This window comes from Rattus norvegicus, chromosome 18 (genome assembly GCF_036323735.1).
Source record: "Rattus norvegicus strain BN/NHsdMcwi chromosome 18, GRCr8, whole genome shotgun sequence".
NCBI classification, from domain to species: Eukaryota; Metazoa; Chordata; class Mammalia; order Rodentia; family Muridae; genus Rattus; species Rattus norvegicus.
Genome location: NC_086036.1, coordinates 58,415,578 through 58,439,497, shown reverse-complemented (window position 1 = coordinate 58,439,497; position 23,920 = coordinate 58,415,578). Strand labels below are relative to the sequence as shown.

General features: G+C 42.1%; 1 protein-coding gene across 1 annotated transcript in view; it reads left to right on the top strand.

The window, feature by feature from the left end:
* Nucleotides 1-23,920, top strand: part of Spink13 (serine peptidase inhibitor Kazal type 13) — a 141,424-nt gene that overhangs the window by 37,072 nt on the left and 80,432 nt on the right. The window lies entirely within an intron of this gene.

The following is a 23,920-nucleotide window of genomic DNA, read 5'->3' as shown; positions in this document are numbered from 1 at the left end:
TGTGCCTGAGCCTATAACCTCACCTTCCCTGAAGCATCAAAAAATAGGAGCACCTGGAAATCTCTTAGGTGATGATTCAAAGACATTGCTTTCATTGGGTGTCAATCAGTATTTGTGAGGGGAAGGGGTTGCTACGGCTGTTGTGATCCAAGCTGCAATCTCATCTGGATTGTGACAGGCCTAAGAGTGTAGGTTGATGTCTATACACAGGTGATAGCTGGCACAAGTTAGATCAAGGCTTGACTGGACAGTAAAAAATAAGGTGGGGACAAAGCTTTTGTAAGGAGGGAGAGAAGGGGAAAGGAGAATCAAGACGGAGGTAGAGAAGGATGACCCAGTTCCAGGTGGTCTTGAATGGCCCTTGGTAGCTATGTATATTTTTTAATGAATGGATTTCTATAGGTAAATTTATCTTGTCTAAGTGGGTGGTTTATATCCTTATCAATTGGTTGTAAGTTTATTGTGTGGATGTACTGTGGATTGATAATTTAACATATAAATCTGATTGATAAATTATAGCTTATGGAGTCCTGATTTCTCCAAGTAGTTGGGAGTGTGGACAGAGTCCAAGGCAGGGAGCTGCGACAGGCTAGCCCCATGCTGGACTTCTAGAGCCCTGATTTTACCAGGTAGCTGGAACCAGAGAGCTCCCAGCTAGTAGAAAGCCGCTGGGAGAGATACTAACCAGAGATAAATTAAGGTTAGTTCCATATGAAGAAGAGAACAAGAGTAACTGAAAGCAGGTGCCCCACCTAGGAGAGTCCTTCCTTTCACTAGAGAGACAGAAAGATGAGGGTGAGCACGAAGAAGAAAGGAGGAAGGGAGGAGAGTGTGGAAGAGGTCATAGAGAGCTAGAATGTACCAAGCAGCAAAGAGCCAAGCAAGGGAGAGCCCAAATCCTCCATAGAGTGTTCTTCCTCCCCTCAGTCCTAGACACAGCGTGAGATTCCCAAAGAAATGGCTGATCCACCCACAAAGGGCAGCCTACTTTGGCACAGCTTTACGATGGCATCGGCTGGGGCTATGGAGACTGAAGTGGCCACTTCCTGTAGCCAGCAGGACTTCCAGTGAAGGGAGGGGATACCAGCCCACCCACAAAACCTTTGAACCCAAATTCGTCCTGCCTGTAAGATATGCAGAGATAAAGATGGATCAGAGATTAAGAGAATGGCCAACCAGTGACTGACCCAACTTGAGACCTATCCCATGGGAGAGAACCAACCCGACACTATTAAGATACTCTGCTATACTTACCGACAGGAGCCCAGCATAAACTGTCTTCCAAGAGGCTTCCTCCAGCAGTTGATGGAAGCAGATGCAGAGACCTGCAGCCAACCACTGGGTAGAGTTCACAGAGACTTGTGGATGAGTCAGGGGAAGGATTGACGGAGTGAGACGGATCAGGAACACCACAAGAAGAACTACAGGGTCAAATAACCTAGACCCATGAGGGCTCACAGAGACTGGACAGCCAACCAAAGAGCATATAAGGGCTTGACGGAGCCCCACTATATATATATAGCAGATCTGTTACTCAGTCTTTGTGGAGAGCCGCAATAACATTCGCCACCACAAGATGGCACTGGCTTCCACTGCGCCCCACGTGGAAAGCCGGGATAGCATTCACCATTACAAGATGGCGCTGGCTTCCGCCATGCCAGCCCGACTTCCTTTCAGGAAGTTAGCTGTGTGCGCATGTGCAAGAGTGTCTTCGTGCCAGGTCTTTGCCCACTCCAGGGCATGCCTATGAGATCATGGGTAAGCGACCAATCAGGTGTGGATGCGCCGTGCTTGGGTGTATATAAGCCGCACCATGCTGGCGCCCCATGCCCCTCTATTTAAGATACAATAAACGCTTTGCTGCAGAAGGATTCGTGTGTCCACGCGTGTTCTTGCTGGCGAGATGATAGCACGGGACATCTGGTGCCATAACCCGGGAGAAACGCCACACCATTGCCAGGCGCCGAGGGGGTCCTCCGTCCGCGGAGAGAATCCAGAACTTCAGTGTCTAGAGTAAGCTCTGAGAGATATGTTTGGTCTTGGCCTCTTTCACTTCTCTCTCCCACTAGAAGATGCGGCGGAAGCTTTTGTTATCGTTTTAGTAGCCTTCATTCTTTCTCTTTTGGTTTTGGATTTTGTGGCTCCTGCTAGGCACTGTCAGAGGTCGTGCCTAGAAGATGGGAAATGCCGCCCAACAGTAATAGCAGGACAGAGAGTGGTAGGGGAGTTACAAGACAGCATGTCAGAAACAGAGCGGGATAAAAGATTAAAGAGCTCAAAGAGAAAAGGTAAATATAAGAAAAAAGACCCTTCCAAAGACTTCAGATCTGAGGGAGTGAGAGATTGGGGAAAGAACGCCCAGGGAGAGAAACAGAGAAAGGAGAAGAAAGCTTTGAAAAGGAGAAGCCTTTATCCGGTAAAGGAATTAGAGGTTTTGGAGCTTGATAGTTCAGAAACAGATGAGCTTAGCTCCTCTGAGGAAGAGGATTTAGAAGATGAAGAAGAAGATACGGGCCTAGGTGGAGAGCCACTGTGAAGAAACTGAAAGTTATGGATCCTTTGTGGGCAAGGCTGATAATTTTGTTTAAACTTCACAGAGTCATACTGATCAGATTTGATAGAGGTAGACTGCCTGAAAAATTTATTCAGGAGAATCAAACAAAAGGACATCTCAATGCCTATACACAGCTTGATGGAGTTAATGTAATTGGGTTGTGAGTGGAAATATTCAGGACTGTGTTTCACTTCCATATCATTTGTGAATGTCAGTTGTGCTGCTCAGATATCCCGTAATATATCTCAGTATCTTACAGGAATTTGGTTTCAACACGTTGATGGACTAGTCCAGGAATTGAGACAATCCATCGTCCATATCAACTCCACTCGAGTGGATGGTCACCGTGGAAGTGGTGGGAAAGGGGAAATCCTACCTCTCTGCTGACTCCTATTGGAATCTGGGTTCCTTTCGTGGAACACCATCTAGTTTTTCCTCTTTGTCTATTGTCTGTCCTTGGTGCACCAAGCTGTCCATGTATGTCAGTTTATGTCTGTGGTTTTTGTTTCTGTTGCTTAAATGTTTTATGTTTCATGTTCAAAAGAGAAAATGGTAAAAACTTTATCTGCTGGTCGTTCACACCTTGATTTGGTTTTAACTCGTTTCAAAAAAGGAACAAATGAATAAAAAGCGGTTTCAATCAGTCCTTGGAACCCTATACCTGTAGCCAGGTGTCTAGGTCAGCGGGAGAAGCTGCCCAGGGGTGAGAGTCTGCATGAGCTGATTATTAGACTCAACAGGTGACAAGGTGCTTCTCTTAAAATCATAGCTAAAAAGGTAAAAATGGTGCTTGGTCTAAATATTAAAGACATGTATAGCCACTTCAATTTTTGTTTCTGATTGGTTTTAAATGTATAAATATGCTCTACATGCCTTGGTTATGGACTATTGGCTTTTAAGTTATTGGATATGGTTAAAAAGGTATAATATTGGTAACAGAAAGTTGACATAAAACTGGTAATTTGGATAAAGTCATTCTAGACAACATGTGGCATGAGCCAACCTAGGGAAACAGGTCTAAATTGAGATGATATTTTTATGGAATTCTTACTCTAGAAACCAGGCTTCTAAAAGAATTTAGGACAGTGTCTCTTTGTTGAGGTACTGGAGACTACACCATCGTGCGTTCATATGAAGGAATTGGCAGTCAAACTTTGTAACATGAAGGATAGACTTGGTGTTTTAGAGACTGGATTTTGGAGACTGGATCGTTTGTTGGAGGTTGATTTTGCTTTCTAAAGTTGTGGTTTTCCCTGAAGTTACTGTATTTTAATGCTAATTCTACTGCCCCAAAGACAGTACTCAGAACTCAGGTGACTTTCCAAAGTTGTGGCTGTGCTCTGGTGTTACAAGGAGAACTTAAAGACTGTGATTAAGGATTGCCAGTGTTACACTGACTAACTCAAACTTATTTGTAATTAAGAAAAAGTCAAACAGGTAGAGATTGTTACAGGATTTACGAAGGATTGATGAGGTTTTGAAACTTGTGAGAACATTACAGCCAGTTTGTTTACTCCAACTGCCATTTCAAGATAGATTTAGAGGATTGATTTTGAGTTTTCATTTCGTGAGCTTGCTTATAATTTTAGAGAGCCCATAAAGTGATATCATTAAAAAATTTTTACAAAAGAATGGCTAATAGCCTTGTATTATGTAATTTTGTTGCTTCTTCAATGTAAAAAGTTAGAACTTTAAATCTTTCAGTGTATATAGAAATTTTTACTACAAACCTTTGCTCTCAAAATGAGCTTTAATATTTGGGGAGTAGCTGTTACACTACTCCAGAAAAGAATATTTAAAACTAATTTTAAGCTTCTAAGGATGTGTTAATTGGCTAAGTACCTCACCTTACCAGAGGACTTAGGTCTTTGTTTGTTATCCACATTGGAGATAAAGCTTCAGTTGTGTTAATACAGAATTGTAGGCTAGAGTCATGGAAGTATTTTAAAAAAGAAACCTGGTAAAACATATCTTATTCCAAACAACAGTAAATTGGTTATTACAAAATACTGATATTTGACCTATTACATATACAAATTTTTCAGGCAAAATTGATAATTTTACTCTTTGCATGCTTTTGTACTTCCTGTATATTTGTGCATACAACCCATAGGAAATGCGCTTACTGTATTTATAGGTGGTTCATCTAATGAAAAGGCTACATGTATGATTGGATCACTTGTTTATTCTCTTGAGTTTCTGTTGCTTCAGCACAGATTATTAAATTCCGTGCTTTAGCCACTGTTTTTAAATCAAGCTTTCAATTCACATACTGATAGCCAATGTGTGGCTTGTGGTTTACAATTGATTTCAATTACTTAATGCTTTACTAGAGACAAGTTTTCTACATGAAATCAGTGAGTGATGATTTCAGTGTGAATTGTCTGACAACTCACTGTCCTTTCAGTGCTCTGGCTCAGACAACTAAATAAAACCATAGACCCAGCTCTTTGAAAATGGTAGTAGAGTTAATATGAAAAGAGGAAGACTCCATTGCTTACTTTCAATTCCCAGCCTCGCCCAGCCAGCTCAGGGATTTCTAGTACAACTGAATCTGGACAATATTTACAGGATTTGGCATTTCTAATTAATGCTTATGTTTAGGTAAATAAAGTTTGTGAGGTGCTAGAGAGATGGCTTAGTGGTTAAGAACACTAAGTACTGTTCCTTTATAGGACATTTAAGAACTCAAACTGGAGTGCCTGGGCTCCAGATTATAAGCCTTACATAGGAACAATTAGTCAAAAAATCTCATTCTTTCTAATATTTTAATAATTAAAAAGGGGGAGTTATCCCTGTATGCTAAATAATGCTCCTTTTATTTCAATTTTAAAATTTGGGTGCCAAGGAACACTCTGAGTGTTTATGGCACCCTACAGCTAGGCATACTTCTGCCTAGGTGAAATAGAAAGATGCGCGTATTGGCATGATCCTGTCCAGGTATTTTTATGGGGATGAGGGAATGTTTGTGTTTTTTCTACAGGATGCTACAAGAGTGTGCCAGCTGCCAGAGGTGGTTGGTGAGACTTGCTGATCCTGGTTGCATGAAGATTCAGCTCTCGTGGTTCGGGTCCCTGGAGTCATTCCTCTGCCCTGAGAGGAAGATGGAAGATCCCCCCTCATTCCCCTGGTGACTCTTGCTGCCTTAACTGGTGTTGTCATTTTGCAGTCTATAGCTTCACAGGAATGCCACCTGCGTGAAGCTGCTGTGGACTGGGGAACTCTGCCCTGGTTATGCAGATCTCAGACATGGTTCCATTGCCTGCTGGTTGTTCCAGAAAAGAATGGCTGATCCTGAACTGTCCTGGGAAAGACCTTGTTATTTTCGCTGCTATTGTAGCAGCCATTTACTGCTATAGCCATTTTGTCTGCAGTGTCTGGAGTTACCCTCCCCCCATTCTATTGTTAGGCAAGCACAGTGGGTGAACTTTCTGGAATAGTTGCTAACAATTGGGAATTCTAAATTTTATTATAGGAGCGGCTTGACTATGGCCCTTGGCGGTAGCAGCTGAGGAGAACCAGATGAGGTGCCCACTACTTACCGAGAGTGGCTCTGTTTGGTGCAGCCCTATGCTGTGGATTAGTGTTCATGCTATGGTTGGTTTGCAAACTCAGATCTCAACAGAAACGTGACAAGGTCGTTGTCACTCAAGCACTTGTGGCCATTGAACAAGGGGCCTCCCCTGGAATTTGGTTAATTAGTCGGCATCTGAGTTCTCTGCTCTTGCACCCCATGGATTTGTGGATCCATTACACTGGGATGAGAGAGACTCAATGATTCTTTGATCAGCCCTTCTACATCGCTGAGGTTTCCTCATTGCACGCGATAGGGTGATCATGATTTCCCCACTAACTCATTTTCTGGCTGGCCTCTTTTGTAGAGTTCGCCCTAGGTCGTTTAACAGTTACTGTCACACAGCACTGCGGTATCCAGAGATGGGCAACTTTCCTCATGCACAGACCAATCTAAGACACGGGGCCTGGTGGCGATAGGGTTACCCTACGACGGATAAGGCTGTGACATAGAGGAACGACCTAAGACAGGAGCCACAGCAGATGGACGTAACTGCAGGGACCTAGACCAGCCTCATACTAGTAAAACAATAAGGGGGAGATGTGGAGAGCCGCAATAACATTTGCCACCACAAGATGGCGCTGGCTTCCACCGTGTCCCACGTGGAAAGCCAGGATAGCATTCACCATTACAAGATGGCGCTGGCTTCCGCCACGCCAGCCCGACTTCCTTTCAGGAAGTTAGCTATGTGCGCATGTGCAAGAGTGTCTTCGTGCCAGGTCTTTGCCCACTCCGGGGCGTGCCTATGAGATCATGGGTAAGCGACCAATCAGGTGTGGATGCGCCGCGCTAGGGTGTATATAAGCCGCGCCATGCTGGCGCCCCATGCCCCTCTCTTTAAGATACAATAAACGTTTTGCTGCAGAAGGATTCGTGTGTCCACACGTGTTCTTGCTGGTGAGACGATAGCGCGGGACAAGTCTTCATGTGGGTCCTGTAATAAATGAAGTGGGGTCTGTCTCTGACTTTGTTGCCTGCCTTGAATTCCCTTCCCCTGCCTGGGTTGCCTTGTCTGGCCTCAGTGAGAAAGGATACACTTAGTCCTGTTGTGACTGGAAGTGCCAGGACAGGTTGGTGCCCATGGGTGACTTCCCCTTCTCTTAGGAGGAGGAGGTAATGGAGGTAGGGATATGTATGGATGGGACTGGGAGGAGAGGAAGAGAGGATGTAAAGTGAATAAATAAAAATAAAATGCAAAATGGCATCAGTCAGTGTACCGGGCTCATTAGAAGCTCTGACCCTTCCCTACAAGTCTCCATTCCTGCCCTTTGTTTAAAGGGCCATCTAATACCTTCAAATTGGGCATTAGAACCTTTAACACACAGCTGCACGGAGCATCTCGTCCTCCTCCTAGTCATCAAACATTCACTGACTAACTAAAGCAGCAGCATCCGGTAGGGTCAAGCACATGTTCAGAGAGGAAAATGATCCCTTTGGACAGGTCAGGATTGTTCGTTGACATCCACCTGTGAGGGGCTGAGGCTGAGGCATTTTTGAAGCTAAAGTGGCAGGTGTCTGGAGAGACCTCTTGGTGACCAGCTCTGTGCCCCAAGTATAGATAGCAAAATATCTGTCCTTCCTTGGACAGCTTACCAGCAGGCTAGGGCAGGAGACATATAGTCAAAACGGCTAGTACATGATACCCAGAGAACCCCTGCCGAGATCTAAAATGTAATCCCAGCACTCAGATAATTTGGTACACACTCATAATGGAATTTTATTCTTCTAGAAACTAAGTTGGAGATATTTGCATGGTAGTGGATGGAAAGAGAGATTATATGTGAGAAGGTCCAGGCTCAGATGGGCAAGCACGGCACTTCTCTAACATGCCCACTTGCTGATTTTTGTCTGTGTGTACCTACGCAGTAGTGAGCATAGTTTCTAGTTTCATGAAACTAGAAACGAACCAAGTGTGTGTGGAGGGGGCTGTACAGAGGACACATGGATAGCTCAGTAGAAAGTGGAAAAGGAAATACTGAGAGGAGGAGGCTAGCAGTGGGGAGGAAGGCAGGAAGAGTAGAGGGAGGACGGAGGTGGAGGATCAACCGATCAACCGGAAGGAAGAGCTTGCAAATGCGGGGAGGGGTTGAAGAGCTGGACCAGCGTGAACCACTTACTGTCCTCGCAGAAGATCCAGGTTCTGTTCCCACGCCAACATGTTAACTCGCAACTGCTGGTAACTCCAGCTTCATGGGACATGCTGTCCCTTCATGCCTGTGGGGACTGACAAACAGTGACACATACACACTGAATACATTGGGTTTTAAAGAAAGAAAATGGCATAAGGAAACCTGTTACTTTCTATCCTTCTAAAAATTTAAAAAAGAGTATAATGTTAACAAAAGAATAAAGAAAGAGAACCTACAGCAGGAATTTAAAAAATATATATTGGCTTGCATGTATATACATACATATGTATATATATGTATGTATATATATATTTATGTATTACATGCACACATGCATATTATGTTCCCTGGCATGTATATGTGTACTTTTTTATGAGCTACTAATATTATTTTTTAATTTCATATTTTTATTTCTCTTCACATCTTCCTGTTTGATTTCCTTTCTCTGATCACTCTGGTTGCTTGGGATGGAACCATGGGCGACACAGAGACCTGACCACTAATTTCACACCGCCACCCCCAGCCCACGTGCTTTCACTTCGTGCCTTAATTCTGATGTCTTAATTTTGATTTTTCTACATCCACCATGATGGTTTGTATATGCTTGGCCCAGGGAGTGGCACTACTTGGAGGTGTGGCCCTGTTGGAGTAGCTGTGTCACTGTATGTGTGGGCTTAATACCCTTGCTCTGGGTGCCTGGCAGTCAGTCTTCCACTAGCAGCCTTCAGGTGAAGATGGAGAACTCTCAGCTCCTCCTGCACCATGCCTGCCTGGATGCTGCCCTGCTCCCACCTTGATGATGATGGACTGAAGCTCTGAACCTGTAAGCCAGCCCCAATTAAATATTGTTCTTATAAGAATTACCTTGATCATGGTGTCTGTTCACAGCCGTAAAACTCTAAGACGTCCCCTTTCTTTATTTCCACTCCCTTTAAAAATAATGTTATTATAGAACTTGCAAGCTCTTTATTGCCCTTTCTAATTTTATTATTATAGCAGTTGCAATTGTTATATTACCTTTTGTGAATAGTGGCCGTTGTGCCATTTGCTTCTGGTCTTCAGAGTTTTTATTCTAATTGTCTGGCGTGCTTTGATTGTCATGGCTGCTGTCCTTTGTAAGTTTCTTTCAAAGTGTCAAGTTCTCGGTTCCCATTGGGCAGAGCAGACTGGCAGGTCCTTCTGTGTGCTATGCCACAAGCTAGCGGAAGAAAGGTGATCTCTTTGGATACACAAATATGATGCTCGAGAATCTCGGCATAGACATCACAGATACAGAGCAAGGATACGTCCAGGCCCTGGCCACATCTCTGTGCAATCTGGAAATGTGGTCCTAGGCCCCCCTCTTGCTTAGGAAGATGCCTGGGGGATAGAGCTGGATGTGAGCAGCCCAGGCCTCAGTGCCTGGCATGTGAAGCCCTTGAGCAGACTGCAGAGCTAGCTGTGTAGGAAGGCTTGCCTTCCTATGGGTCTAATCCCTCTTTCTCACAGTGCTCTACCCACCCTGCTCTGCCACATACCTTCAGCTCAGTCCTCATCGGGCTCTCAGCTCAATGTAGGCAGAGTAAGTAAGTAGTCCAGGGGCTGCAGGAAGGCTAACCTCTGGGCTACCGCAATGAGACAATGCCAGAACTACTACATTCCCTCCTCTGCTCCCACCCCTCCCTGCTGGAACTCTAAAAGAAGTGCCACAACCCTGACTCACAGCACTCTGCTGTCTGGCCAGCGATGCTATAATACTGGTCCGGTTGACTCCCATCTTGGAAACATATTTTAGTAGTTTTCCTTATGTGAGAAATTTCTTGAGGAGACAAATGGAGTGTTTTCGATGTGAGGTGCCAGGGGAAGAATGAATATGGGAGATTAGGGAAGTTAGTATTTAATAAACTTTTGTATATAACAAAATTTTGAGAGCATCTGTGAAGAGGATGGCCTTATCTGGCATCAATGTGACGAGAGGTCCGTGATCCTGTGCAGGCTCAGCGCCCCAGTGTAGAGAATGCTAAGGCAGTGAGGAGGGAGTGGGTGGGTGGGGAGCACTTCATAGAAGCAGGAGGAGGGGGTGGAATAATGGGGTTTGCAGAGAAGAAACTGTGGAAGGGGATAACTTTTGAAATGTAAATAAATGAAATATCAAATAAAAAAAGAAAAAAAAACACTTTGAGAAACACGGCAAATGACGAACGCTGTGATGAATGTGAGCTTGGCATCACTGTCCATGGTGGCCCAATAGACACACAACTCAAAGCCATTGCCCACAGCAACCTCTGAGGACCTGGACTCAGATCAAACCAGATATTTGACTTGGACACAGATCCTTTCAGTAAGAGTGAGTAAGAAGAGTAGAAGACCCACCTGAGACCATGGCTGTGGCTTCTTCTCATCAAGAAACTTTTCCTTAGCTTTAGACATGTAAGCCACTTCTGTAGCTCTCAAGTTAACATCTCTAAGGGTTGTTAGGAGAGTTCTCCCTCTGTTTTCCTTCTCTTTTTGATAATGGGATCCCAGGGTGATTCTAGCAGTGCCTTGGATGGGAAGACAATAGCAGAAGATAAAACCCGGATAGAACCCAGAGCCATGATGATTGCACAAGAGATTGGCGACACAGAAACATGACCATCATCTAAAACCAGCAGCAGACACTTCATTCTGGAGCCAAATATGAGAGACTATAGCCCCAAACCACAGATTTAGGGTACCTCGAATTCTATGTCCCACTGTGAATGCAGTTTTCTGGTGGTTTTATGATAACAGGACAAAGAAAGCCACAAATCTTCTAAAATATATTGGTGGCTACATTAGATTGGCAGTTATAGCGAAACAGAGAAAACTGCTATGGACCTTAGATGTGGTCTGACCACATTCTCAGCCCTTTAATGTGTGGAAAGTAGTTATCTGTTCATTCATCACTAAAGATTTGTATCTGTCAGCCTGTATGTGATGTGTATATATAGGTGTGGTATGTGCATGTGTGTGTCTGTATGTGATATGTGTGAGTGTGAGTGGGGTGTGTGTGCATGTGTGTGTGTGTGAATGTGTGTGTGCATGTGTATGTATATGCGTGCATGCATGAATTTGTGTGGTCTCCTGTGCTTGTCTTTAAGTCCTTTTTCTCTGTTTAATACTCACTCATTCACCTACATAATCTAATGGCAGCTTCATCACTACGCTCTCCAAACAATATGAGTCAGAATCCTAAAAGAAAACCAGGTCATTGGACTTTTGAGCTCATCTTCTTGTTGGCTCTTGTAGGTTGATGGGGCAAACAGAGATAACAGTTTTCTTCTATGGCACCAAACTATGCCCACATTGTGGAGAGCCTGCCCCAGGGACAACACAATAGATGTCCTTAATAATCCAATGATGCTGTTCTTCCTTGGTCACTTTTCAGTCGTTGTTGCTGTTGTTGTTGTTGGTGGTGGTGGTGGTGATGATGATGATGATGGTGATGGTGATGGTGATGGTGATGGTGATGATGCTGTTTTATATGGTGGTGATAGTGGAGCGTGTGTGTGTGTGTGTGTGTGTGTGTGTGTGTGTGTGTGTGTGAATATGCATGTGAGTGTAGGTGCCCAAGGAAGCCAGAGGCTTTGGATCACACTGGAGCTTGAATTACAGAGCCTGTAGTGAGTCATCTGACATGGGTGCTGGAAACCAAACTCAGGGTTGCAGCCAGAGCAGTGAGAGCTCTTACAGGCTGTGCTATCTCTTCAGCCGTCACAGGTCTTCATTTTGCATGGTTCCTGAAGGAACAGAATTGGCAGACTGCATCTCAGGGAGGCTGGCTGAGGAATGAGAGGGAGTTGTGTTTGCAATCTGCTGGTTGGCCTGGAGTCTAAGCGGTTCTAGCATCTTAGTGCATTGGAATGAGAGGCAAGTACTTTGGTGTCCAGTGAGCATGGGCCTTAGTGCTCAGTTAGGGTTGCTTTGGAAAGCAAACAGAGATGTTCTTGGAGCTTCCCACACAGAGCCTTTACCTACTCAGCCACAGCACCGGGCCCCATCACCTCTGAACTATTTATATGAGTATTTATCAATGCACATCACCTTTTCAGGGACTCTGAAAATTGCCTTCTCTTTTTCTGGCAATGTTATGAAGTTTTTCAAGTATGCTTTGCAATAAAAGATTGGCTTTAATTAAGAGACTGGACTTTCCTTTTTATGTTTTCTGTATATGTACAAGATTATTTATGTGTGCTGGTGTTCATGTGGGAGTAGGTGCCAATGGGTATACATATATCGAGGACAGAGGTCAAATCCCGGTGCTATTACCCAAGTGCCATCTGTTTCCCTTTCTGAGTCCAAAGCCATCCTTGGCCTAGGCTTAAAGATTTGGCCTGGAAGCTCACTAGCCTGCTCCAAGTGATCTGCCTGTCTCTACATTCCCCAGAGATTCCAAAAGCACATTATCATGTTATTGTTCATGAGTTCTGGAGCTTCTTGGGTCTTGGTACTCACACAGCAAACACCATACCAACTGATCTATCTCCCGAGCCCATCCCTGATCTCCATTGCTTTAAAGTTTATATATTCAAGATACACAACTTAATGGTTCACCATACACTATGTTACTTTTGTTGTCTCTGTGATCAGAATACCTGACGAATCAAGAGAGCGAGAATTAACTTGAGCTCATGGTTTTCGGAATTCTGGTCCATCCTGATGTGCAGGGCACAGGAGGAGAGAGCAGAGTAGCTCATACCAAGGCAGAGAGGATCCAAGAGGGAGAAAGCAAACAGTCAGGAAAGACAGACTCTGGAGGAAACTCCCCAGCAACTCACCCCCAACATCCCTCCCTAAACAAGAGGAAATACATTTTAAATTATAGACTAACTTCTCATATTTTTATGGACCAAATTTCCATATTTACAGGGTTCTGTTTTTCTTTTTAAACTCATTAATAGGGTTTTCTTTGAAAGGATATGTAAATATTATTAAACTAAAGAACCAATAATTTGATGTCATTTAACTTAATATTTGTTGTGGCCTTTGCCTGACCACACTTTTAAAAAGTTCAATTTCCAATCTAAACACTTTAATACGATGCAGGAGTCATTGTTTTTAATAGGAGCTCATGTTGCCTAGACTGGGTTCTGGGGCTATTGGAGAAAAATGGAAATTGGAGGGGTTTTTCTCAAATTCCTGATACCTGTACCCCCCATGCTTATTAATTGGATGATTTTTTAATTATTACTGTGTACAGGCAAATACGCCATGGTTTTTCAGCCTTTACTTTTCACCTTGGGTTCCAAGGATTGAACTCAGGTCATCAGACTTGTGTAGGAAGTTCTTTTACCTGCTGAGTCATCTTGTCCCTACCCCATTAATGTGTGTGTGTGTGTGTGTCCACTCAAATGTGTGTGTAAATTATATATGCATATGCTCCATTTTCTTGCCTCTCTTGTTAGTCTTCTTTTCCCTCTACACAGTTTCATACATGTGTGTGTATATATATGTTTTTACATACACACACACACATACACACACATATATATTTATACACATACACACACTTACATACATATGCTTTTACACACCACTACAAAATCTAGCAACCATATATGAGATAAGCATGTAACATTAGTGTTGCTGAGATGACTCAGTGGTTAAGCACTTGCTATTCTTGCTGACAACCTGGGTTTGACTCCCAGCACCAACATGGTGGCTAACAACCATCTGTAAGTCCAGCCCAGAGCACCCAACATCCTTTGTTAGCCTCCTTCTGCACCGGTACACTTGAATACAGGAAGACATCCATGCACATATAAAACAGAACCAAAACGAACACATGCTATTTGTTTTTTGGAGAAGGGTTTAATTCCTTTATCTCCAGTTGTATTCATTTTCCTTGCAAATATATAAGTTCATTCTTCTTTATGGTTAGAGAAAAATCTCATTGTGCATATAACCCACGTTTTCTTTTTCCGTTCCCCTGTTGTGAGATACCTGGGCTGCTTTCATGACTTAGCTGTTGTGAATAGTTGTGCAATGAACACGAATGTTGACTGGAAATCCTTAGGGCAGATACTCAGGGGCAGTGTACTTGGCTTATATTGAAGCAGGAGCGAGCTGTCGGTAGGTATTAAGGGAAAAGTGTATAGGGTGAAAATTAAAAGCAGCTCACAGATGTTACAGTGAAGATCAAGGCCACAGTTTAAAGAAAGATCAAGGGTTTAAATCTCAAAATCTACAGTGCTGAAGAAGACAAACGATAGGTCTTCTAGCTGCTTATGAGATAGCCAAGTTAGTCAGGACCAAGGACCAATCTCTGGGCCAGTCACAGCAGCCCAGAGGGCCACTTGAAGCCAGCCCTTTAGGAACATTTGTAAGGCATTATTGTCCTTCCCTATATCTGTCCTAACATGGCTAATTGTAACTGGTTAAATTATAAGCTCACTCCTAACATGATAGCATCTGCTTCAGGAGAGCCCCAAGACTTCCATGTAGACAAGGTATTAAATATGAGGCAACTCCAGAGGACTGTTCTAGCCTATGACTATGAAGTGTTTTCCTTTTCCCGCCTCTAACAGTCTCAGAGTTGCTGGTCTTAAGTTAAGAACACCTGTTCATTTTGAGTTGATTTTCATTCAGCCTGAGAGACAAGGATTCAATTTCACTCTTTCACAATTGACTATCGAGTCTTCCCACTTATTGAAGAGACTGTGTCTTAGTTACCTTCCTGTAGTGATAAGTCACCATGACCAAGGCAACTCATAAAAGAACATGTTTAATTTGGGGTTCATGGTTGCAGAGGGTTAGAGTCCGTGGCCATCACCACAGGTACGTGGTGTCAGACAGACAAGCCAAGTGTTGGAGCCGTGACCGAGGCACGCCTTGCAGGCATGAGGCAGAGAGAACTAACTTGGAGTGGTATGTGCGTTTGAAATCTCAAAGTCCATCTCTAGTGACACACTTCCATCAACAAGACCATGCCTCATAATCCTTCCCCACACAGTTCTACCAACTACACACCTACACGGTGTATTTTTTCCAGTATGTATTTTTTCTTTTCCTTTTTTGTTTTTTATCAATAATCAGGTGGCGGCATTTAGACGTATCTGTAGTTGGATATTTCTATTCTAGCCTCTATTCTATTCTATTTCCTTTGGTCTACATGCCCAAGCTTCTTTCTTCTGAGCTTTTCTCATGAATGATTTCATGTACATCCAAAGCCATCAGCTTCCTTGTGAAACTATCTTACAGTCATCGCTTGTGAGGATTTGGAGTACTCTGAAGTAATGCCCTCTTTCCCCTTTGACCACTTTAAAAAGAATGAGTTCTCAGTGATTTTTCATCTACCCAGAATATCATCTTTGTCATTTCTGTACATGCTCCAAGCAATAAATTGGAGGCATGGAACAAAGGGATGATTCTGGCTTGCTCTAAAACCACACCGATGTACAGGACAGGGTACTGCTGGTTACTACTGTCTAAAGGAAAAATACTCCATGTCGGGTCTCATCAGGCTAAGTGCATGCTGTACAGAGGCTCACCCAACCCCTTCCTCTGAAAGCGATGCTCCTTTGCCCTCTAGTGGCAAAGACCCGCATCCCATGCACTGTCAAAGCAGAAGCAGCAAGGAGGGCTGTTCTGAGACAGGGTCAGTGACAAAGCAAGGAGCAGAGCAGTGTCCATAGGGCGCTGTCATTTGTGGAGAGAGGTTGGGATGTGTGTAGTTGCAGGTTTGCTTGGTTCCGGGAAATAATGGCAGGAGTTTCTAGGAAAGTCCAAAATGATCCACGGAGCAGAGAGGGGTGGAAGGGAAAGGCTTGGTAAGGAAAAGAAAAGTTGCAGGATATACTGTGCGTGTGCACGCACGCGCATGTGTGCTTTAGAATTAGACACTAACATAAAAAGACAACCCGCATGTTCCATGTAACATTGTCAACCTGAAGCAACTTCTCCACTTGGAGGTAGTAGTATTCTCCATGGCAAGGTGCCGGGGATACCATCTGGGAAGGACACAGTTCTGCATGCAGGTAGCAGTACGTTTTGGGGACAGGTTCACACGCCACCTTGTGCACTTGCACCTGGGCATGTACCATACACACAGCAATAACAAAAGTAATTTTTAAAAACAGAAATACATAGAGTCTTTAGTTCTATATCTGTTATGATGTGGTTTCGCTTAAATAAACAACAATAACAAAACCCGAGAACTAATTCATACACAATAATGTCCAGTGAGCTCCTGACGTTTCCTTATCCTTGACAGTGACGTTTTCATTAATGCCTTCAAGCTTTCCAGAAGTGGCGTCAAACCTCCTGTAGATGGAAACAAGTCACTTCTTCCTTTTCTCTATTCGTGTCTTTATATCGGGGGATATTTGCTAAAACGTACAATGTTTCATAATGTGACAGAACAGGGAACCATCCCAACATCTAATTTCTGCCAGTCACGAGGTTTTAAAGTTTTTATCTTTCTTTCTGACCACTGGCTGGTGTAAAGATAATCGCCACACAACAGGAGGGGGGCACTAAGAGTGGTGTCTGTACGACCTCTTTTGGCAAAGGTTTTCATGAATACATGAGGACATGCATAGCAGGCCTGTCTTGCCACCTTGTGGAAATAAGAATTTAGTGCACCTGAGCAGTGTCGTCTGCCACAGTAGCTTTGTTCTAAAGCCGAGAGTGGAGATGAACCTGGGGTCACCCTCACCATGGGGGCATATCTTCTCTCGCACACAGAAACCCAACACTAGCCACGAGGTACAGGCATCCTTGCTCCCCAGTGAGACCTATGCTTGCCCTTCAGCCTGGCAAAAGTCCAAAGATGTGGCTAGGGAGTCTCAGGGCTCTGGTGTCATTGGAGAAATCAGGGCAGTGTCATCTGTCGAGCCCAATGGGACATTGACCTCCAAATATCCAACTAGATCTTTTTACTTCTAGAAGCCGTGCCTGAAGTCACAGTGGAATTTGGCACAAAGTCACTTATCCTGAATCCCATAAGTGGATGACATATTTTATAACATGTGCAGGCTTACATGCTTCCTATTTCTTAAAATTCACCATGCACAGAAGATAATAGCAGATAAGCACCAAATCTTCTCAAAAGGTATTTTCATAAATTTGATCCAAGTTTGCCTTTAAGCCAATGCCCTTAATCATGTGTGGTTGAGGGACACTAAGAAGAAACTCTGTGCAGACATGGAGGTGCAAACTTTAGTCCTGCACTTAGGGAGGAGGGCAGGGCAGGGCAGGGCAGGCTCATCTCTTAGTGTATAAGGCCAGCTTGGTCTACAAAACAAGTGCTGGATCAGTTTTGAAAAGAATCAAAACAAAACAAACAAACAAACAAGCAAACAACTCTTTCCATTCCAAGATGTATTACTCAGAAAGTGATAGGTGAACTTGTCATGCGGATAGTATGAAAAGGGACCGTGTGCATTTGTAGGCAGAGAGAATGAACATTCGTGACAAATCCAGAAACCTGCTATACTGTAGACAGAAATAGAAATCTGCCGCTTTGGATGCCAGTTCTATCCCCTGTAAACTGGAGACAGACCACACAATAATTTAAAAATGTAAAGCTTTAGAAGAATTAAGAAGGACCTAGCAGCTCCAGTATTTAGTCCCAGCACTATCAGGCAGAGGCTGATGAATCTCTGTGAATTCAGGGCTAGTCAGGACAATGATGCTGAAAAAAAATTGCATGCAATCTTTTCTAAGCTTCATCCACTAAATTTATAATAATGTAAGAAGAAATGGGCATCAATAGAGAACCTGATATATATGCTTAGAAGCATAACCTATGGGCATGGCAAGGCTCACTTAACTTATTTAAAGAATGGCATTCATTGTTCCTGATCATAAAGAACACTGCACATGGGAAGGGCTAAGATGGTAATAAAAAAGATCTACTTCCAATATTGCAGAATCCATAGCCATTCATACAGGTAGGGTAAGTGACATCGCATGTAAGTTTCCAGCAAGCAATTCTAGCTGCAGAAATGAGGTTTTGGGGTCACAAGTAATTCGAATTGGCTGCATAATTCGTCCATTCTATGCCTCACTTTGGGCAGAGGGGAGCACCCACCTTCCCCATTCTGTGCTCCCTAGCTCTTCTTTCTAGGGTGTGCTTTTCATACCTCAGTGGCAACTGGGACCTGTATCCTACACGGATTTTACTACTTGATTGCATGGGTGTTTTACTGACTTCCAAATGAGCCAGATGCCCCTAGAAACAGAAATGGCCTGTCCTAATTACTGTTCTATTGCTGTGAAGGGACACCACGGTTAAGGAAACTCTTAGAGAAGAAAGCATATAATTGGGGGCTGCCTTACAGTTTCAGGGGGTCAGTTCATTACCATCATGGTGGGAAGGACAGCAGGCAGGCAGTAGGCGGGTGGGCGGGCATAATGCTGGAGAAGCCAGTGAGACCTCATTAAGATCATCTTCATATATTTTGGGGGATATTCTACTGCACAAGGTTTTTAGATTATCTCTCAAATCCCCCCTCAATTCTAGCTGCTTCTCCCTACATTTTCTCTCTCAACCCTATGTCCCCTCCCCCTCCTGACCTGATCCCCTCCCCTGTGCATCCTGACCTTTCTCAAGTCCACACAGTAAAATCCATTCGATTTTCCTCTCCCAGGGAGATCCATTGCTCTACCCCCAGTCCCTTCCTCTATGCCTAAGCTCTGTGAGTCTATGGGTTTTAGGTTGGCTATCATTTATTTAATAGCGAGTATCCACATATAAGTGAATACATACCATATTTATCTTCCTGGGTCTGTGTTACCTAACTCAGGGTGGTTTTTTTTTTTTATTTGATGATTCATTTTTTTTAACAGTTGAATAATACTCCAGATTGTAAATGTACCACATTCTCTTTATCTATTCTATCCATTCTTCTGCTGAGGGACATCTAGATTGTTTGCAACTTCTGGATATTATGAATAAAGCAGCAATGAGCCTGGTTGAGCAAACGGCCTTGTGGCGAGATGGAGCAGCATTTGGGTGCACCCAAGAGCGGTGTAGCTGGGTCTTAAGACAGATCAACTCCCAACTTCCTGAGGAGTCACCATACTGATTTACGTAGGGGTTGGAGAAGTTTGCAATGGATGGATGTTCCCTTAGTCCATATTCTCGCCAGCATGCGCTTCCACTTATTTTACTGATCTTAGCCATTCTGACAGATATAAAATGAAATTTTAAAGTAATTTTGATTTGCATTTTCCCAATGACTAAGGAGGATGAACATTTCTTTGTTTCTCAGACATTCGCGTTTCCTCTATTAAAAACTCACTGTTCAGATCTATACCCTACCTTTTTTTGGTTTGGCTATTTGTTTTCTTGATACTCAGTTTTCAGAGTCATTTATATGGTTTAGATATTAGTCCTTTATTGAGTATGCAGTTAGTGAGAATCTTTTTCCATTCTGCAGGATGCTGCTTTGTCCAAATGACACTGTCCTTTGCAGGGAAGATTTTCAGTCAAATCCCTATTTTAATCTTACTGTCAAATACTCGACCACAGCCTAGAATTACTAAAATGAACTAATTACTAATTAAACGTATGCTGAACCACTGACTGTGTTGTTTGGGGAGATACATGTTTTCTAATCCTGGGGATGATAGGAAAAACTGTTCTTCCAGGCTTAACAAACCTATTACAGATTTTAGTCAGAGAATGGAGGATTCATAGTACCCCATATTATTTCAAGGAGAAGGTGCTTTCAAACTTAGTTTGAGCCTAACGTAGAAAAATTGGTGTGCTATGTACTAATTATAAATTAATCATACACATTCTTTTGGGAGTGGAAAGTAATTTTGCTGTTATTAAAAATGCAACTGTATCTGCTGAGCATGGTGCCCCACACTTTTAACTCCAGCCCTCAGCACGCAGAGGCAGGTGGATCTCTGTGAGTGCAAGGCCAGCTTAATCTACATAGAAGGACCTAGTCTCAAAACAAACAAACAAACAAACATAAAACAATAAAAGCATCTGTAAAATGCTAAAATGTCAGGATATACGACAAATTTTTTCCTTTTTACTAAAGGAAAGATTTATGAGGAAAGTGTTCATATTTTTTCCTTCATGCTCTATGTCCTAAGAGGAAGGCAGTTTATACTAGGGAGTTCACCACTGCTTAACTAGAAAATCACATATACCCTTCTCCTACCAGCCTTGGCCATAAGGAATGGCAAGGTCTCAAGCACTAGAAGTGGCTCCATTGAAAGGGTGTAGCAAGTTGGTAACAGTGTTACATCATTACTGTATTATTATTACACATGCACCACTGTGTGAGCAGAGCTGTGAAACTACAGTCAAAGTTGTGTTTCCTCCCTGTCTTCATTTTAGTTTATCTGCCTGCCTGCCTGCCTGCCTGCCTGCCTATCTATCTATCTATCTATCTATCTATCTATCTATCTATCTATCTATCTATCTATCTATCATCTACCTATCTAATCTATCTAATCTATCTATCTATCTATCTATCTATCTATCTATCTATCTATCTATCTATCTATCCATCTATCATCTACCTATCTAATCTATCTATCTAATCTATCTATCTATATATCTATCATCTACCTATCTAATCTATCTTATCAATCTATCTCTCTATCTATCTCTATCTCTCCATCTCTCTATCTATCATCTACCTATCTAATCTATCTAATCTATCTATCTTATCTATCTATCTATCATCTACCTATCTAATCTATCTATCTATCTATCATCTACCTATCTTATCTATCATCTATCTATCATCTACCTATCTTATCTATCATCTATCTATCATCTATTATCTATCTATCTATCTATCTATCTATCTATCTATCTATCTATCTATCTATCTATCTTGAGATAGAGTCTTGCCACAAGGCACAAGCAAGCCCTGTGAACTTGGCTCAAATTGTGGTAAGAGAAAATTGCAACAGGGCTTGCTGGAGCCTCCTTAGAAAACTGAAAAAAAAAAAAGAGTTTTTAAAATACCAAAATTTTCAACTTCTTCTAAAAATTATAAAAGCAACTTCGTTTTCCAAGAAGGAAAAAAACCTTTCATTCAAAGTTGAAGTGGATTTATATGGTAAAAATGTCTGTTTGCACACAATCTGTGACAGTTCATTTACATATGAATGAAGCCAGTCTCTGGCATCTGATCTTCTTCCTCCTGTACCACACGGAAGGTTTGCTCTTGGGCCGGATGATGAACCAGGACTTATGTGAATGCAACTTTTAAATGCTTCTTTCTTTTCAAACTTTAATGAGTATTTCAGCTTGCCGCTCCAGTTTCGGCTGTCCTCATCATAACAGTTTCAAAGCTGGAAGACATTAAAAAAAAAAAATCCCAAAGTTGCCCATCCTTGGTCTTTGTTTGGAGGAAAGAGGAAAGAATTCACTGCTACTACAGCCCAAGCACCTGTTTCAAATTAAATATTCTTCTTCTACTTGCAAAAATTAATTCTTTCTAATAAGCAAACAGCAACATGTGACCCAAGCTAATTGTTGAGGGTTTTTTGCCTCCTGGAGGAATGCATCCCTAGAACGTCTGCTTGTTGAATCTGGAGAGGTGGGACATAGAGAAGCCACTGTCTTTCCTTCACAAGCCACAGGTAATGTGTAGAGAGACACCCACGTTCCCTAGGGACAGGAAGGCGATGCAAAAATCAGGGTTGCTTCCTGAGACAACAGTATAGAAATCCTTCCTGAGTCTTGAGTTCAGGATTTTGAGAAGAATATGAAAGCAATTACTCATTTCCAATGCCAAGATGTCTCTAACTTGGTATGTGGAATATTCTTTCGCATATTGCCACGTCCCTCTTGTGAGCCACGTTTGTTGCAAGGTCAACATTTTTACAAAGGAACTACACGATCAATTTCTAAAGTATATTTTAGCAGTGGAAACTCATTTTTAAAATACTCATTAAATGTAACCTGACCTTAAATTTTTATAGTTTATTTTTAAAGTAAATTAAAAAATCAGTTGCAACTAATATTTTACTTCCTTCCAAATTGCTTCCATTCTTGTGGTATTTATAAATTAATATGAATGTTTCAACAAAAGCGCATTTGGTTTATGCACGTGTGGCTCAACTTAAGTCTACCGAAGAGTGTGGGTCAAATTGGCTGACTTTATTAAATATGCAAATTCATCAAGATCTATTTCTGTCAAGTAAGAGCATTTTGAAGAACAATCAAGAAGCCTACTGGTGCCATAGACAAGAAACTGCATCTGTATCAAACCGTTTGTGTACCAAATAGCACTTTAGGATTTCAATATAGAAAGTTTGGTGAATGCTAATTAATAAAATATCAAATGTTTGCTTTTAGCTCTGACTAAGACTATACAATTATCTCATTCAAGTTAGGTAAAAAGATTTATTTTTGTCAGATATTCAAACTTATATGAAATCCTTATTCCCTTTTTTAAAAAAAAGTTCTAAATTGGGAAGGGAAAACAAGTAAATCCAAAGTTGAAGGAGGGGGAGGGTTATCCTGAAGACAAAAGTGATTGGCAAGTCTATTCTTGCAAACACATGGAGTGAGACATGAATTGTTCAAATATGAGTAAATATTTTAGCACAAGAAAGATGAATTCACTCATTTGCCTAGAGCAGAAAGTATCAATTAAAGATAGAAAAACAACTCCTTTTAATGATTTAAAGATGAACCCTATGTCTGAAAATATTGATGTTTTTAAAAGCATTTCAAGCTATGTATTAATAGCTCCCTATCCTCTTTTCTTTAAAAATGTCTGACTTATCTATGTGTTGTGCATCTACGCTGACAGACTCGATCACACGAATAAAAAAGTAACTGGTTACTGCTTAACTAGACATCTTTGAGAAAATAATTCAACTGAGCTTGAAAAATCCAGTTCTTTGTCAATTCCAGTTAATATGTCATGTTATATGCCTAATTACTATTTTCTAATGAAAATAGTTTTTCTCTCCTACACTATATTCTGATTACACTTGCTTCTCCCCCAGCTCTGTCCACACCGTATCCTCACCCACCCAAGTCACCCCTTCTTTTTCTCTCTTGCTCATTAGAGTACAAACAAGCATATAATAATAGTAATAGTAATAGTAATAATAATAGTAACATCAATACTAATACTACTACTAATAAACTCAGATAAGAAAAAAAGAGAATAGGACAAGACAATAAGAAGAAAAAAGAAAACAAAACTAACAGAACAAGAAACACATACAAACACTAAGGCACACACATTTGCAGACACAGAACACACATAAAACATTCAGAAGCCATAATAAGATCTGCAAGGCTATCACAAAAGACAGACAAAATGTTGTGGGATAAAAACACAAAACAAAACACTCTACCACCCCCTACTCAGTAACACTATTATCTATTATTGTGTGGGGCCTCCCCCTACGAGTGGTTTGTATGCCCAGTGAGACTACCATCAGAGGGTCTTTTTGCAAGCAGTCATAAACTGTAGATAACTTGTAGATTAGGAATGGAGTCTACTTCCCCTTGGCACCGGGACTCCACCTGTACAGACCTTGTGCGTGCTGGTACGTGGTATTGCTATCTCCCAAATTCTTGAGTCTCCATTGTAACTTGGTTATGTTTTTAGCAATAGCCTCTTCTGGACCCTCTTCAGGGACTATAATTCTGTCCCATGGAGCCATGCATCAGCCTCACCTGATGACCCCTTCGGTCCTGGGTCTTTTGCTGTAAGTGAGGCT